Source organism: Strongylocentrotus purpuratus, unplaced genomic scaffold, assembly GCF_000002235.5.
Source record: "Strongylocentrotus purpuratus isolate Spur 01 unplaced genomic scaffold, Spur_5.0 spur5_scaffold_16, whole genome shotgun sequence".
NCBI classification, from domain to species: Eukaryota; Metazoa; Echinodermata; class Echinoidea; order Camarodonta; family Strongylocentrotidae; genus Strongylocentrotus; species Strongylocentrotus purpuratus.
This window is the reverse complement of record NW_022145601.1, coordinates 1,934,016-1,950,437: the sequence shown is the minus strand read 5'-3', so window position 1 is coordinate 1,950,437 and position 16,422 is coordinate 1,934,016. Positions and strand designations below refer to the sequence as shown.

The 16,422-nt window shown below is 35.3% G+C and overlaps 1 long non-coding RNA gene across 2 annotated transcripts; it reads right to left on the bottom strand.

Annotated features, from left to right (window-relative positions):
• Positions 1–3,032: 3,032 nt before the first annotated feature.
• LOC115924445 lies at positions 3,033–5,362 on the bottom strand. 2 transcript variants are annotated; one of them, XR_004064304.1, is made up of 4 exons: positions 5,321–5,362; positions 4,038–4,311; positions 3,353–3,439; positions 3,033–3,043 (listed from the first exon to the last, which is right to left on the bottom strand). It is a non-coding gene; the product is annotated as an uncharacterized LOC115924445 (long non-coding RNA). The 2 variants fall into 2 exon arrangements; XR_004064303.1 differs by lacking the exon at positions 3,033–3,043 and having other exon boundaries at positions 3,217–3,439.
• Positions 5,363–16,422: the final 11,060 nt, after the last annotated feature.

Below are 16,422 nucleotides of genomic sequence, written 5' to 3'. Positions count from 1 at the left end.
AAGACTAGAAATTATACAACGTCGCTATGCCCGCTTTGCCTTGACAGACCTTAGGCGTACAAGCAGCGTAACTGATATGCTAAAGCAACTCCAGTGGACCACTATTCAGGAAAGAAGGGCACAACAGAGAGTATATATGGTCTACTACATAATCCACAGACTAATTGACATTCCTGACGTAAACCTCATTCCAACAACTGAGCCATCTACACGTAGGAATCCAGGGGGTGTTTCACTAAAGCCCTAAAATCGATCTAAAATCGATTTGATCGATTTTAAGGGCCTAAAATTGATTTCGATTTTAGCAGCAGTTTCACTAAATAAATAAAATCGATTTTGGCCTTAAAATCGATTTTAAGTTAGAGTGTGATCCATATCAATTTTAAATCAATTTTATCCTTATTCATTGCATTATTGATATGCTATGTTCAGCATTCATTGGTTTCAAAGGCGCAAGTGTTGGCTAGCTTCAATTTGAACATACATCTGAAAATGAAGAATTATGTTCTAGAGGGAACAAATCTTTGTTCATAACCATTTTTAAAAAAAATCATCATAGTTAGGCATTATCAATACCAAATGTGGCACTCTGGAGGGGGGGGGAGCACAATGGCCAATTTTTTTCTTCAAAAATACATGGGCGGCCCGTTTCCCCCTTAACCCTATTTAGCCTGGGGGGGGGTGGGGGGGCTTATCCAGCCTGCGGGACGGGAGGGGGCCCAATTCGTGAGACAATATTTAGCAGCGAAATAGTCGGCCGATAATTCGCTCAGTGGGGGGGGGGGGGGGGGGTAGTGAACAATAAAAACAAAATTATTGGGGGGGGCCTCGAAAATTTGAAAAATCGCACCCCCTCCCCCCCCCCCCCCCCCCCCCCACCCCCCCCCCCCCTTGAGCGCCAGGGGAGGGAACCCATCTCCCAAAAAAAGGTACAGTTAATGTGTTCTTATACGTTTTTTTCTCCAGGGGAGGGGGCCCGGACCCCCCCCCCCCCCCCAGGCTATGCAGTTTCAAAATAACCCATGCTAGATAGGGTTTAAGTGCCCCTTTTACATCTGATTAACATCCCTTTTTGTTTATTACAAGTGCACTTTTCCTTCATGTAGTTTGTCCCGTTTCACTTTGTTTTAAAGTTCCTCTTGTTATTTCTAATAAATTTTTATGTTTTCTTCTTTGAAGTGACCCTTTTCCATTTTGTTATGTGCCCCTTTTTCTATATTTTGTTTTACCATACGCGCTTACAATTATGTGTCCTTATTTCGTTCATATTCTCTCTCTCTCTCTCTCATTAACATAAAACGACACTCCCATCACAACGCTTTGCTTGCCATAATTTTGTTTCTTCATGAACACCCCCCCCCCCTTCCCCCACAAAAAAAGAATAAAGAACAAAAATGAATAAATACATGTAAACACCAACTTATAACAATAACTCACCAGCATACAAACACACCATTCTTGAATCACAACATTGCCCTTTATCATCATGTAATTATTATCACCATGCGCTAGCGTACAATCTCATCTATTCACCCCCCCCCCCTTTTTATCTTCTTAAAAGACAAAAAATACATACAAAATAAAATTAACACAGATTTTAAAGTATAATCAATATGTTTATGCTTTAATGAATGAATTTGTAAATGATGAGCATAGCAAACACATTCAAGGGATACAACTACAATATTTTAAATGACACAAATAAAAGTGCTCCTATGAAAGTATCAGCCAGTTGTTAAAACTACTGCAGCTGATATCTGCCACTCTCTATTCGAGTTACCTTTATGGAGATTAAAAGAGTAATACTTGTCACAAATATTTCTGTTACTCATATGCAGGCGCGTACGCAGGATTTTTTCAAGGGGGGGGGGGGTTAACATTTTTAAATCAGCCCGAAAATTTCGCATCGACTCAGGCAGCCGCTGAATAAGCAGGGGGGGGGGGGGGGGGGGGGGGTAAGAGGACATTTTTTTTTTGGTCTCGAAATTTGTAAATTTGACATTTTGTTACGTTGGGGGGGGGGGTAAGGTCACCTTTTTTAGGTCAGCCATGGGAATATTTTTTTTATATTTTTTTATTTTATTATTAAAAAAAAAAAAAACAACAAAGGTTTTTTTTTTTTTTTTTTTTTTTTTTTTAGGGGGGTTTATACACATAGAAATACCAAAGGGGGGGGTTAACCCCTCAAACACCCCCCCCCCCCCTGCGTACGCGCCTGCTCATACGGTTGTTAATCTAAGGATGATATACATTGTCATGTAAGGTCATGCAGTCGGTGAGAATGTGGTTTCTTGATGCAATAGTTTGTCTATATGAAATTAATCATCAATTTTTTTCTATAAGCTTTGACAAAAAATTCTAAGGACAACATAAGTCAGAGTTAATATATTTCCTGCAGGAAAAATCTGTTTTCACTCAATCACAATGTTCTGTTGTTTATTTTGTATTTGTTGTTGTGCAATTGCTACAATATCACTTTAAGCACCAACAGGTAATTATCGATACATAGTCATGCAAGAAGTGCCTCTAGGAAGAGTTCCAAATAGGTCATCAAACTGCTGCTCAGATGAATTGCTAATTAAGAAATTCCAATTTGATATTTTAAGATTTATTGCCATGAACACAATTATCTATGTAATGTGAGTCTGGTAACAATAACCTCCAAGACAGAATAATAGCTTTTTATTTCTTCTCTTTTCTCCTGCAAGATTCTAAAATTCTGTTTAAAATATAGGAAATCTTGGAAGTATCATTAAAACGTTTACTTCTTTTAAAATATTTTATGTTAACATTTTATCAAACCCAAAACCTCAAACTCGATGGCAAAATTTTAGTACCTTGACTAGAGCATTTTTAATAGCTTATAGGAATTAATTTGTAAATCTTATTTTACAAGTAGTGTTGGTTGTAAAGAGTGACCAGTCCATGATACCAAGATCTGTATCTCGTGATTGCGGTTCCCCTCTTGCTTAAAGCTGGAAAAGGGAGCTTCTATCTGTAGGCTGGCTGATGTTTCATAAGAAGCATAACGTTGCTCTGCAGTCTAGAATAGGAATTGAAAGTTATGTAATAAATGAATCAATTACTAAATACTAGTACAACTTTTCAATCAATCTTCAACTGTTGTATTTACGATTATTTCAAATACTTTAATTGCTAAATAAATAAAGTAGGAGAATAACAAGTAGTTACAGAAGATAAATGATGAATTGTTTGCTTTGGATAAAACAAAAATATCCTTTCATTACCATTTGTGTATGTTTTATCTAACAGAATGGGTAAGATGGGTATTAGACTTCTTACAAGGATTATGAAAAATGATAGATCAATTTTGGTAATTGATACTGCTTACCTTTTCAATTTGAAGAGATGGACAATAAATGTTCATTTGTCATGAACTAGCAGTACATGCAGATGCCATAGCTCTTTATTTTGCAACCTAGGATTTAAAACAGAGATACATATATTTGTTATGAAGAGAGCACATCTATTTTTCGGAAAAGTAATTGTCACTGTATCAAATGTGTTCAAAAGAACATAAGTACATTTTTATCAGTAATTACAAAAGTAATTTACATGTATTCGGTCCAAGACATTGTTACCAACCAAATTGTAAGTTTTAGACATTTGGAAGATTGACTATGGAGTCTAATCTTGATCTCGGATACCCTGCTCTTGAACCAAACACTGTTGTACACAGATTCATTGAACATTCCCCTGTCGTGAGTAGAAGGCAAAGAGGTATAAAACAAACAGAGCAGCTTTCATCATACATATATTCTCATTACAGTTTGTTCAATCACCTCTTTATTCATTAATTGCTGCCCTATTATTTGTACAATATTAATCAGGCTGGCTGATGAAGTAATTTATCTATGATTTAGACATGTCATAGTTGACTTCCCCCTCACATGGATTTATCAGTTTGCGATTGTACATAGAAAATTTAATGAAAATCAAGATTTACACACTCAACAACAAATAAGTAATCTATTTATACATAGGTCTAGAAGAACCACAAAAAAAAAAAAACTTACCTTTGTTTTATTATTGGTGTGCAAATTTTACTAGTAAGAAGATCACTCCACAAGGCCGCTTAGCACAGTAGGATCTATAGCTGTACACCTAGACATTGAGCTTGAGTACATTCTGCATATCCAAACCCTTTCCTCGAGCCTGAGGCCAAGGAAGAATGAGAAGTCCAAGACTGCATGTAGAGACACGGCAGAAGAGAACTTTTGAGTCTTGGACTAAAGCCAAGGTCTATTTGGTGGATACGACTTGTGGTCCACTCCATCTTTTAGTCCCACTCTGAAATTAAAAAAAAAGAAAAAAAATTCTAGTATAGTCTAGAGCTTTGAGTTGGACTGTGTTAGGGACGTGATTTTCAAATATTCGGGACCTAAAACAAAATAAATGCGCTCTTTACCCCCCCCCCCCCCCACCTCACTTACAGGTCTACATCTACCCTAGATCTAGATCTATCAAGTATCATGTAGATCTAGACCTAGACTCTAGACTCAATCTACATCTAGAGTAGATCTAGACCTGGGTCTGACAGTAACACTCTAGGACCTCTAGATCTAGATCTAGAGACGTAGAGTCTAATTTTCTTTCATAAAATTTTACCTTCAAAACAATAATCCTAGTCTAGACCTATTGAATTTTAATAATTAGGCCCTAGGCCTAGCCCTAGGCCTAATAGATCTAGACCTACAGTTTAGATCTATCATTTATAATTAGACCCTAGGCCTAGATCTAGACCTAGCTCTAGATCTATAGACTAGACTAGTCTAGATCTAGAGTCTAGAAAATCTAGACCTAGACTAGACTAGTCTCTAGACTCTTTATTAACAAAAACAAGACAATGCTAAAATAAATAAGGGATAGACCTCTAGCCTTTAGTCTAGGGTCTAGATCTATAGACTTCTAGGCCTATCTAGGGCCTAGGCCTAGATCTAGGCCTAGATCTTGATTCTAAGCCCAAATCTACAACTAGTAGCATAACTAGTAAAACCACAATACTACTGCAAGAATAAACTAGACTAATGAGTTTGTACCTGTCTGTCCTAACCGAATAATAAACGTCGTTAGGTAATTATTATTGAACCTGCATGAATTTATATGAATGGGACTGAAATGGTTGAACCGGTGCAATTCGTTCACTTGGAGAGTGATATAAATTGATTTTATTTAAGTTTCGTTCAGTTACACAAAAATGAAATTGCATAATAATGAGAGGAACACTTTTCTTCTTCCTAAATAACAGATTTGTTATCAACAGAAATGATATTTTCAAAGAAAAACAGATTTTACTTACTTTTCAAGGACTCTCACTGTAGTTAAGCAAGGCCATTTTGTGATCGATTTTCCCCAAATTGACTAGCCTTGATTGCAGACACCTAAAAATCTATGTTAGCTTAAAATCGATTTGATGAAACAGCTCACATGTATCGGTTTTAAGCTAAAACTGATTCGGCCTTAAAATTGATTTTTAAAATCGAAATCAATTTTAGTTGATGAAACACCCCCCTTGACAAGTTCCAAGTCCCCTACACACACAGAAATAAAAGGTGTTCTTGGGGAGTAAAACGAAATTGGAAAAATAGGGCGCCCCCTATTACACCTTTTACGGAGTAAAACACGGAAATGCTCAAGGGTGTACAGAATAGTCATTTGAGGGGTGTAATTTTACACCCTATTTTAGTTAGACGAGCTCTGATTGGTCAATATATTTTTCTGATGTGAGTGCATATGCGCATGCGCTGCAGCAATAGTGCATCGGCGATACAGGTACTGCCAAATGAAGGAAAACCGAAGGTTATATATTTGATAATTTAATGAAATTAGCAGAAGTGTTGTTTTACTAACTAGTACATAATTGCCTTCTTATAAGTGTAAGTAAACGAGAGATATTCGGAAATACAGGGTTGTGTAGTTACGTATTTCCACTACATTTGATCCGACACGTCCATCCAGGCCAGCCTCACCGAGGCTAAATTTAAGTTGGTTCATGTAGCTCGGGATGAGCGCTATTATTTTTTTTGTTTGGCCCTCGAAAATTTGAAAAATTGCACATTTGAGCGCCAGGGGGGGGGGGCTCTTTAGGATGCACGGGGACCCCCCATTTTATTTATATCTCGATAAAGTTTGAGTCGGAGATGTAATTTCATGTCTCATTTGGCAATTAAGTATATCGTGACATCATCATAATGGCCTTGGAACTAAAAAATACGAATTTGCATATTATGACGTCAGCATATTTATTGACAATTGATTGTATCTCTGTAAATATTGATTGATTTTCTTCCAAATATTGCTATGGGGTAGCTAAGACAATTCTCTATAAGATTTACTTCCAAAATTTTCATTTTGATGACGTCATCATAGAGAAAATTGCAATTAAAGGCGACATGCCAGAATGTTGTTAATCTGCGTGTTATGCCTATGGAAGGTGAATTTCGTTTACATCATGAATAAATCCTGTAGAAGTTTTTCAGACCTGGAAAAGTTGTTAAGTACAAAGTTTTTTTGTTGATTTGTTTTCTAGATGGGTATTGAAGTAAATTCAGCTTGGTTGCCAGCTTGGCAACCTTGGGCAACTTTTTTAATACAGCGTGTTTCTATTAGTTATACTGAATTATCCGGTTGAGGAAATAAGCGTATAATGCCAGGGAAGAGCAGTTAATATCTACGCGCATTACCAGGATAAAATACACCGCTCCGATCTAGCCAGAAAAAAGGCGGTGAAAAAGTTCATCGAACTCTGGCTAAACAGGTCACCGCAAGGTATTGTGGGACTGCTAGGTCAACCCGGGATTGTAGTGTCGCGCGTGTCGGGGTAAAATTTTCCGATCACGTGATCACTCCTATTTCCGGTTTCTCACCGGCATGAGCACTCAATCGGAACGGGGTGTGTTTCTATCTACGTTATCCGGTTAGCCTCCCCTGCATTATCCTTCTAAAAGAAGGATAATTTTGCCGGTGAACGCGCAAAAGCTCTCTCCGGCATTATCCGGATAATGCCAGAGAAAGTGTGTTTCTATTAGGAAAACTTTTTCCCTTACCGACCATTAACCGGATAATGGCGGATAATGGCTTTAGATAGAAACACGCCGATAATAGTCATATTAGCATTATCATCTAATTAGCATATTTGCAATATGTAATAATGTTGCTAATCTCGATCCAAGAAGCCTGAAAGCATGGATAATACGACTTTTCAACAGTTTTCTATGACAAGGAATTCATTTATGACACCAATTTTTATTTTTAAGTAATACGATCGTTTTAAATAGCATAATTAGCATAATATGTACAATATATAGACTTCATTGTCATTATTCATCTATAAGGCCTAAAAATGGTGCAATGCAACATTGTATATCACTTTTGAAATATTAATCATTAATTCATGAGAAGAATTAATTCAATTTGAGAAAGATGAAATATAGGCAGGTGGTCAGAAATGTCCACACACAAACTTCCACCATCAACTGTAGAATTGATAAAATTGGTAAATATATTATCAATTATTAAAGGGAGCAGTATTTACAATAATACGAGTAGGATTTGTTATGAGTGGTACGAGGCCAGAAGAAGAATTGATACTTAAAACATTGGCAGCATCAGAACTACTTAAAAGTTTAAGGATATCAATTTTAAAATCCCCAAATGTATAAGTTTGATTGTTCACATTTGAGCTTACATAACATATTATCATAACAATTTAATAAATCATTAATATTACCACTTGGCTTTCTGTATATAACACCAACTGTAGTTTTGGTGTGACAATGATTTATGATATAAATAAATATATATTCATATTCATTTATCTCATTCTCATTACAAATAATATGATCATTTCTTACTCGATATTTCAACTGATTTGATACAAAAAAAGCTACAGCTCCTCCTCGACCAAAATGTCTATTGGAATTCAAAAATGTATAACCTTCTAGCCCAAAGGGTAAAAGTGGTACATCAGTAATCCACGTTTCAGGCACTGCAATAATTGAAAATGAAATTTGAATTGATGATATAAATTCAGAAATTCTTTCGAAAATTTTCTGAAGGCTACGAGCATTGACATGTAATATTCTGAGACCATGATGTTTATGAAACTTTATGTCAAACTCATTTGGTGTGTAAGAGCAAGAATTTGTATTCAATAAATGATATAAATTTGAATCTGGATCAATATCAGCTAACGGATTCATAAATACATTCAATAGTATTCATATTTCCCAATGCATCAGTGTATATATACAGATTAAATTATAAATACATGAATACTGGCTGCTGAAAGTTACAGTTAACAGTATACAATTGATCCTGTTCCTCTGACATACATTCAAACATACTAACATGAAAAGAAAAAAAGAACGTACTTTGTAAAAAAAAAAAAAAAAGATACAAACAATTTAAATATTAAAAATAGTGCATTAAAGGGATCCGGTAACTTTGTCCAGATTCTGAAACAAAATTCTGGATTTAGCTCATGATGCAATGATTATTATAACTAGACTTTAATTCGTAACTTTGACGAATTAGGTGATACGTAGCTATTTTTGTATCATGAAAGTGTGCCGATGATGATCTAAAGATAATATTCATAAATACGATAATGACGATATTGATGATGACGATTTTTTTTTTTTTTTTAAATGACGATGGCCATGATTAAAAGTGGTATAGCGCCCCCTTCAGGTATTCGATAGAAAAATTGTTATATGATTAAACTATTAATTTACTAAACAAGCTCTAATTTTCACCTGATGCAGAGCCTACCAATCATTGAACTGATATTTCGACGCACTACATACGCAACATAATGAACAAGTCTAGACTGGAATGTAGTATCAATCACCTCCCAAAGGCATAAGACGCATATTAAGCAACAATATAATGACGTCATGAAAATGAATAAATATTGGTAATAATCTTGTGCAGAATTGTCTCAGCTACAACATATCAAAATTTAAAAGAAAATTGATCAATATTTGCAGAGATACAATCATTTTCCGTAAATATGTTGACGTCATAATATGCAAATTCGTATTTTGAGTTCCAAGGTCAATATGATTATGCAAAAATATAATTAATGGCCAAATGAGACATGAAATCATATCTCCGACTCATACTCTATCTAAATATGAAAAAAATGGCAGTCCTTATTCATCCCGATGTACTTTTTAAAGGCATGTTTTTTTGCCCATATATGCTATATAATACATGAGCTCGCACGCACGGATATTTTGCTTCAACGGACGCTCATTCCGTTATTAATAGTGATAAAGAGATGAACATGGTATCAAAATGTTCAGAAAAATAAGAGGAATATCCTGTCAAAACAAATTGAGGGGTAATTATTTTTCGATCGGCCGTGACGAACGAAAACGTCCAAAAATGCGTGTTTTGCGCGATTTTTTATGAAATGGTTATATTGGCCTAAAACGTATGCAAAAAAAATTTCAGACGATTTTGAGCAATTTAAAATTTTATGCGCACGTTAACGCGCGCACAAATGCGTACGCGCATTTTTGCGCGCATTTATTGACCTGAAATTAACCGGACAGATATTGACCTTGATCATGATAAATATGAATGAAAAATTACTTTCCGTTATGAAGGAAGATATGATCATAAGTTGATTTTCACAAAATGGCGCCTGGATGACGTCACGATAACCTTGACTCTCTGAAAAGTCACGCAGTTCTAAGTTAGACTAAAATCTATCATCATTACAAGTTTCATGATAATAGCTTTATTCAGTCTTGAGATATCCTGCGAACAAATTCGAGGAAGAATAATAATAAAAAAAAACTAGACTTTAATTCGTCACTTTGACGAATTAGGTGATACGTATGCTCATGTGTAACATAATGAAGAACGCATTTTCACGATTTCATATTTCGTTTACTACTCCCATTATGGTCTATCCATGAGTCAAGTTTCAACTGTAGGGCAAGAGGGAGACAGACCAAGAGAATAAGGGGGACGCAAGGCAAGAGAGAGAGAGAGGGAGAGGGTGAAAGAGAAGAGAGATAGATAGATGCAGAGACAGACCAAAAAAAGGAGAGGGGCAGAACATGAGAGGAGAAGTAAAGAGCAAGAGAGAGGAGAGAGAGATGCAATTGAGAACAATGCCTTCCAGATGACCATGATTGAAAGTGGTATAGCGCCCCCTTCAGGTATCCGATTGAGGATTGTTATATATGATAATTGACATGTCACCTATGATTGAATTTTTGACTATGATAACGTCATGATAATGTTAAATAGTCTACATAAATCTCGTGGAAACTTGTCTCAGCTACAACATTCTCAAAAATCAACAAAATCCAAGCAGAAATATCGGCGATATTGCTCAAAACACAGGAATGTAGAATCCAGATTTGAGAAAAAGTCATCTTCCATAGGGATTAAACGCAAAAAGTAATGGATTAAGTGAAAAATAGGGTAATAATAAAGAAAATAGGGTTGTTTATTACATTATTTGCGATTCTACGTGTTTTAATACTCAAAGGAGATGGTACAGTGAAAGGTCAAAAAATAAAGTGAAGACACATATTGTTGGAGACACCCGGACTCAAACCATGGATCTCGAGGATGGAAGTCAAGTGCGTTACCGATATACCAAAACATTTCCCATAGCGATTACACGTAAACGGGAAATGGAATTCTCAAATCCTACTTTGCAAGTGAAATATGAGCATAATCCCGGCATCTGATCGAAAAATGAAAGGCACACGTGTGATAGATTATTGTCTCAGCTACAACATATTCAAGCTCAGCAAAAAATAAGCTAAGACAACAGAGATTTTGCTCGCGAAAGACAGGAGTGTAGAATCAAGTTTTGAGAAAAAGTCATGTCCCATAGAGAATACACGCAAAATGTAAAAAATTGACATGCCTCCTTTAATTGCAAAAATACTCCATGATGCCTTGATCAAAATGAAAAATTGTGGTCACTATTTTTGTAGAAAATTGTTTCAGCTAAAAGATATCAAACTATTTGAAAGAAAATCGATTAATATTTACAGAGATACAATCAATTTTCCAAAAATATGCAAACGTCATAATATGCAAATTAAAATTTTGAGTTTGGAGGCCATTATGATGACGTCATTAGTTAATTGAGGGTCAAATGAGACATGAAATCATATCTCCGACTCATAATCTATCTAAATATGAAAAAATATTGGGAGTTCATATCTATTCTGAAGAGTTAAAAAGATTTTTGTATAGGCATGTTTTTGCTCATGTATTGTGGATAAAGATAACGCAGGTCCGCGCGCGCTGTCAACTTTGACGGACGCTCATTGCGTTATTAAACGGTTAACAAGTTATCAAAATGCTTGGAAAAATGTGCCAAATATGATGATAGAGAAATTTCGGCGATTCTAGGTTGCAAAACGCTAGTACGCGCAAAAAACGCGCGCGCATGCGCATGAGCATATTTTTTTGTCACATGCTCCATATGGCCTGAAACGTATGCAAAAAAAAATTGGGATGATTTAGAGCATTTTTTATTTTTGCGCGCGCGTAAACGCGCGGACAAACGTGCACGCGCGCATTTGCGCACGTTAATTGACCTGAAATTGACCGGACGGATATTGATCTTAATCGTGATAATTATGAATGAGAAATACTTTTCCGTTATGAAGATATGATCATAAGTTGATTTTCATAAAATGGCGCCTGGATGACGTCACGATGAACTTCAGTCATTGAAAAGTCATGCAGTTCTAAGTTAGACTAAGATCTATCATCATGCCAAGTTTTATGATTATAGCTTTATTCATTCTTGAGATATCTTGCGAACAAATTCGAGGAAGAATAATAATAAAAATAAATAATAATAATAATAAATAACTAGACTTTAATTCGTCACTTAGACGAATTAGGTGATACGTATGATAGTGGTTTACATAGCGAATAATGCGTTACACGATATATTATTTTGTAAAATGCTTCTCCCATTTATATGCTTCTCCCATTATGATCTATTCCTATGTCAAGATTAAATTGTGTCTCCTTGATCATCATGGATCTAGGGAAGATAGATTGAAACAATATATGACATTTGACCCTGTGCAGTAACCAGTTACACATTTGACTCTAATTTACATCATGAAGAACACCTTTTGACGATTTTTATCTTATTCAAAGAAATGAAAATGTAATTGATAAATGATTATCATCATTATGATAATGATGATCATGATGATCATGATCATGATCATAAGCGCGATCATGACATCTTATTGAAAAAATGAGGGTTGATTTAGATAGCATATAGTCTCAGCTACAACATACTCAAAAATCAACAAAATCCAAGCCGAAATAACGGCGATATTGCTCGCAAAAGACAGGAATGTAGAATCCAGATTTTAAAAAAAAGTCATCTCCCATAGGGATTACACGCAAAAAGTAATGGATTAAGTGAAAATAGGGTAATAATAAAGTAAAAAGGGTTATTTATGACAGTAATGGATTAAGTGAAAATAGGGTAATAATAAAGTAAAAAGGGTTATTTATGACATTATTTGCGAATCTACGTGTTTAAATGATCAAAGGAGATGGTACAGTGAAGGTCAAAAGGAAAAAAAAAAGTGAAAAAAAAAGTGTTGGAGACACCCGGAATCTCGAGGTTGGAAGTCAAGTGCGTTACCGATATACCAAAACATCTCCCATAGCGATTAATAACACGTAAACGGGAAATGGAATTCAGAAATCCTACTTTGCAAGTGAAATATGAGCATAATCCCGGCATCTGATCGAAATATAAAAGGCACACGTGTGATAGCTCATTGTCTCAGCTACAACATATTCGAAGCTCAGCGAAAACAAAGCTAAAATATGGGAGATTTCGCTCGCAAAAGACAGGAGTGTAGAATCCAGTTTTGAGAAAAAGTCATGTCCCATAGAGAATACACGCAAAATGTGAAAAATTGACATGCCTCCTTTAATCGCAAAAGTACGCCTTGATGCCTTAGTCAAAATGAAAAATTGAGGCAACTATACTTGTAGCAAATTGTCTCAGCTAGAACATATCAAAATTTAAAAGAAAATTGATCAATATTTACAGAGATACAATTAATTTTCCAAAAATATGCTGACGTCATAATATGCAAATTGAAATTTTGAGTTTGGAGGCCATTATGATGACATCATGAGTTAATTGAGGGTCAAATGAGACATGAAATCATATTTCCAACTCATAATCTATCTAAATATGAAAACATATTGGGAGTTCCCATCCATTCTGAACAGTTACAATGAATTTTGTATAGGCATGTTTTTGCCAATGTATGGTGGATAAAGATAACGCAGATCTGCGCGTGCTGTCAACTTTGACGGACGCTCATTGCGTTATTAAAAGGTGAACAAGTTATCAAAATGCTTGGAAAAATGTATCAAATATAATGACAGAAAAAATTCGGCGATTCTATATTGCAAAATGCCAGTACGCGCGAAAATGCGCGCGCATGCGCGTGTGCGTAATTTTTTTATCAAATGCTCCATATGGCCTGAAACGGATGTAAAAAAAAATTGGGATGATTTGGAGCATTTTAATTTGTTTCGCGCGCGTAAACGCGCGGACATAAGCGTACGCGCATTTTTGCGCGCATTTATTGACTTGAAATTGACCGGACGGATATTGAGTTTAATCATGATAAATATGAATGAAAAATGGCTTTCCTTTATGAAGATATGATCATAAGTTGATTTTCACAAAATGGCGCCTGGATGACGTCACGATGACCTTGACTGTCTGAAAAGTCACACAGTTCTAAGTTAGACTAAGATCTATCATCATTGAAAGTTTCATGATAATGGCTTTATTCAGTCTTGAGATATCCTGCGAACAAATTCGAGGAAGAATAATAAAAATAAACTAGACTTTAATTCGTCACTTAGACGAATTAGGTGATACGTATGATAATGGTTTACATAACGAATAATGCATTACACGATATATTATTTCGTAAAATGCTTCTCCCATTTATATGCTTCTCCCATTATGATATATTCATATGTCAAGATTAAATTGTGTCTCATTGATCATCATGGATCTAGGGAAGATAGATTGAAAGAATATATGACCTTTGACCCTGTGCAGTAACCAGTTACACATTTGACTCTAATTTACATCATGAAAAAAACACCTTTTGACGATTTTATCTTATTCAAAGAAATGAAAATGTAATTGATAAATGATTATCATCATTATGATAATGATGATCATGATGATAATGATCATGATCATGAGCGCGATCATGACATCTTATTGAAAAAATGAGGGTTGATTTAGATAGCATATAGTCTCAGCTACAACATACTCAAAAATCAACAAAATCCAAGCAGAAATAACGGCGATATTGCTCGCAAAAGACAGGAATGTAGACTCCAGATTTGAGAAAAAGTCATCTCCCATAGGGATTACACGCAAAAAGTAATGGATTAAGTGAAAATAGGGTAAAAATAAAGTAAAAAGGGTTGTTTATGACATTATTTGCCATTCTACGTGTTTAAATAATCAAAGGAGATGGTACAGTGAAGGTCAAAAGGAAAAAGAAGTGAAGACAAAAATTGTTGGAGACACCCGGACTCGAACCAGGGATCTCGAGGTTGGAAGTCAAGTGCGTTACCGATATAACAAAACATCTCCTATAGCGATTAATTACACGTAAACGGGAAATGGAATTCAGAAATCCTACTTTGCAAGTGAAATATGAGCATAATCCCGGCATCTGATCGAAATATAAAAGGCACACGTGTGAAAGCTTATTGTCTCAGCTACAACATATTCGAAGCTCAGCGAAAACAAAGCTAAAATATGGGAGATTTCGCTCGCAAAAGACAGGAGTGTAGAATCCAGTTTTGAGAAAAAGTCATGTCCCATAGAAAATACACGCAAAATGTGAAAAATTGACATGCCTCCTTTAATCACAAAAGTACGCCTTGATGCCTTAGTCAAAATGAAAAATTGTGGTAACTATACTTGTAGCAAATTGTCTCAGCTAGAACATATCAAAATTTAAAAGAAAATTGATCTATATTTACAGAGATACAATTAATTTTCCAAAAATATGCTGACGTCATAATATGCAAATTGAAATTTTGAGTTTGGAGGCCATTATGATGACATCATGAGTTAATTGAGGGTCAAATGAGACATGAAATCATATCTCCAACTCATAATCTATCTAAATATGAAAACATATTGGGAGTTCCCATCCATTCTGAACAGTTACAATGAATTTTGTATAGGCATGTTTTTGCCAATGTATGGTGGATAAAGATAACGCAGATCTGCGCGTGCTGTCAACTTTGACGGACGCTCATTGCGTTATTAAAAGGTGAACAAGTTATCAAAATGCTTGGAAAAATGTATCAAATATAATGACAGAAAAAATTCGGCGATTCTATATTGCAAAATGCCAGTACGCGCGAAAATGCGCGCGCATGCGCGTGTGCGTAATTTTTTTATCAAATGCTCCATATGGCCTGAAACGGATGTAAAAAAAAATTGGGATGATTTGGAGCATTTTAATTTGTTTCGCGCGCGTAAACGCGCGGACATAAGCGTACGCGCATTTTTGCGCGCATTTATTGACTTGAAATTGACCGGACGGATATTGAGTTTAATCATGATAAATATGAATGAAAAATGGCTTTCCTTTATGAAGATATGATCATAAGTTGATTTTCACAAAATGGCGCCTGGATGACGTCACGATGACCTTGACTGTCTGAAAAGTCACACAGTTCTAAGTTAGACTAAGATCTATCATCATTGAAAGTTTCATGATAATGGCTTTATTCAGTCTTGAGATATCCTGCGAACAAATTCGAGGAAGAATAATAAAAATAAATAATAACTAGAAATTTAATTCGTCACGAAGACGAATAAGGTGGTCTGTCTTCAAGTCTTATAATAGATTATAATATTTACTATATTGAAACAGGGAGAAATTATATAGACATGTAAACGATGATGATTATGATGATGATGATCTTGATAGTAGTGATAATGATGAGGATGATTATCATCATTATGATAATGAACATGAGCGTGATTCTGACATCTTATCGGAAAAATGAGGGGTGATTTAGATAACATATAGTGTCAGCGACAACATACTCAAATTTGGAAGAAAACTGTTGAATAATAACCGAGATACTGGTCAAAACACATTGTCATGCAGATTCATGTTTTGAAAAAAGTGACCTCCCATAGACATAACACGCAAATATGACAAATTATGCATTGTCGCCTTTAATCGAATATTTAACTATGATGACGTCATCCAAATGAAAAATAAATGGCATAATTTTAATAAAGAATTATCTCAGCTACAACATATCCAAATCTGGGAGAAAATCGATCATCGATAAGTGAGATAATAT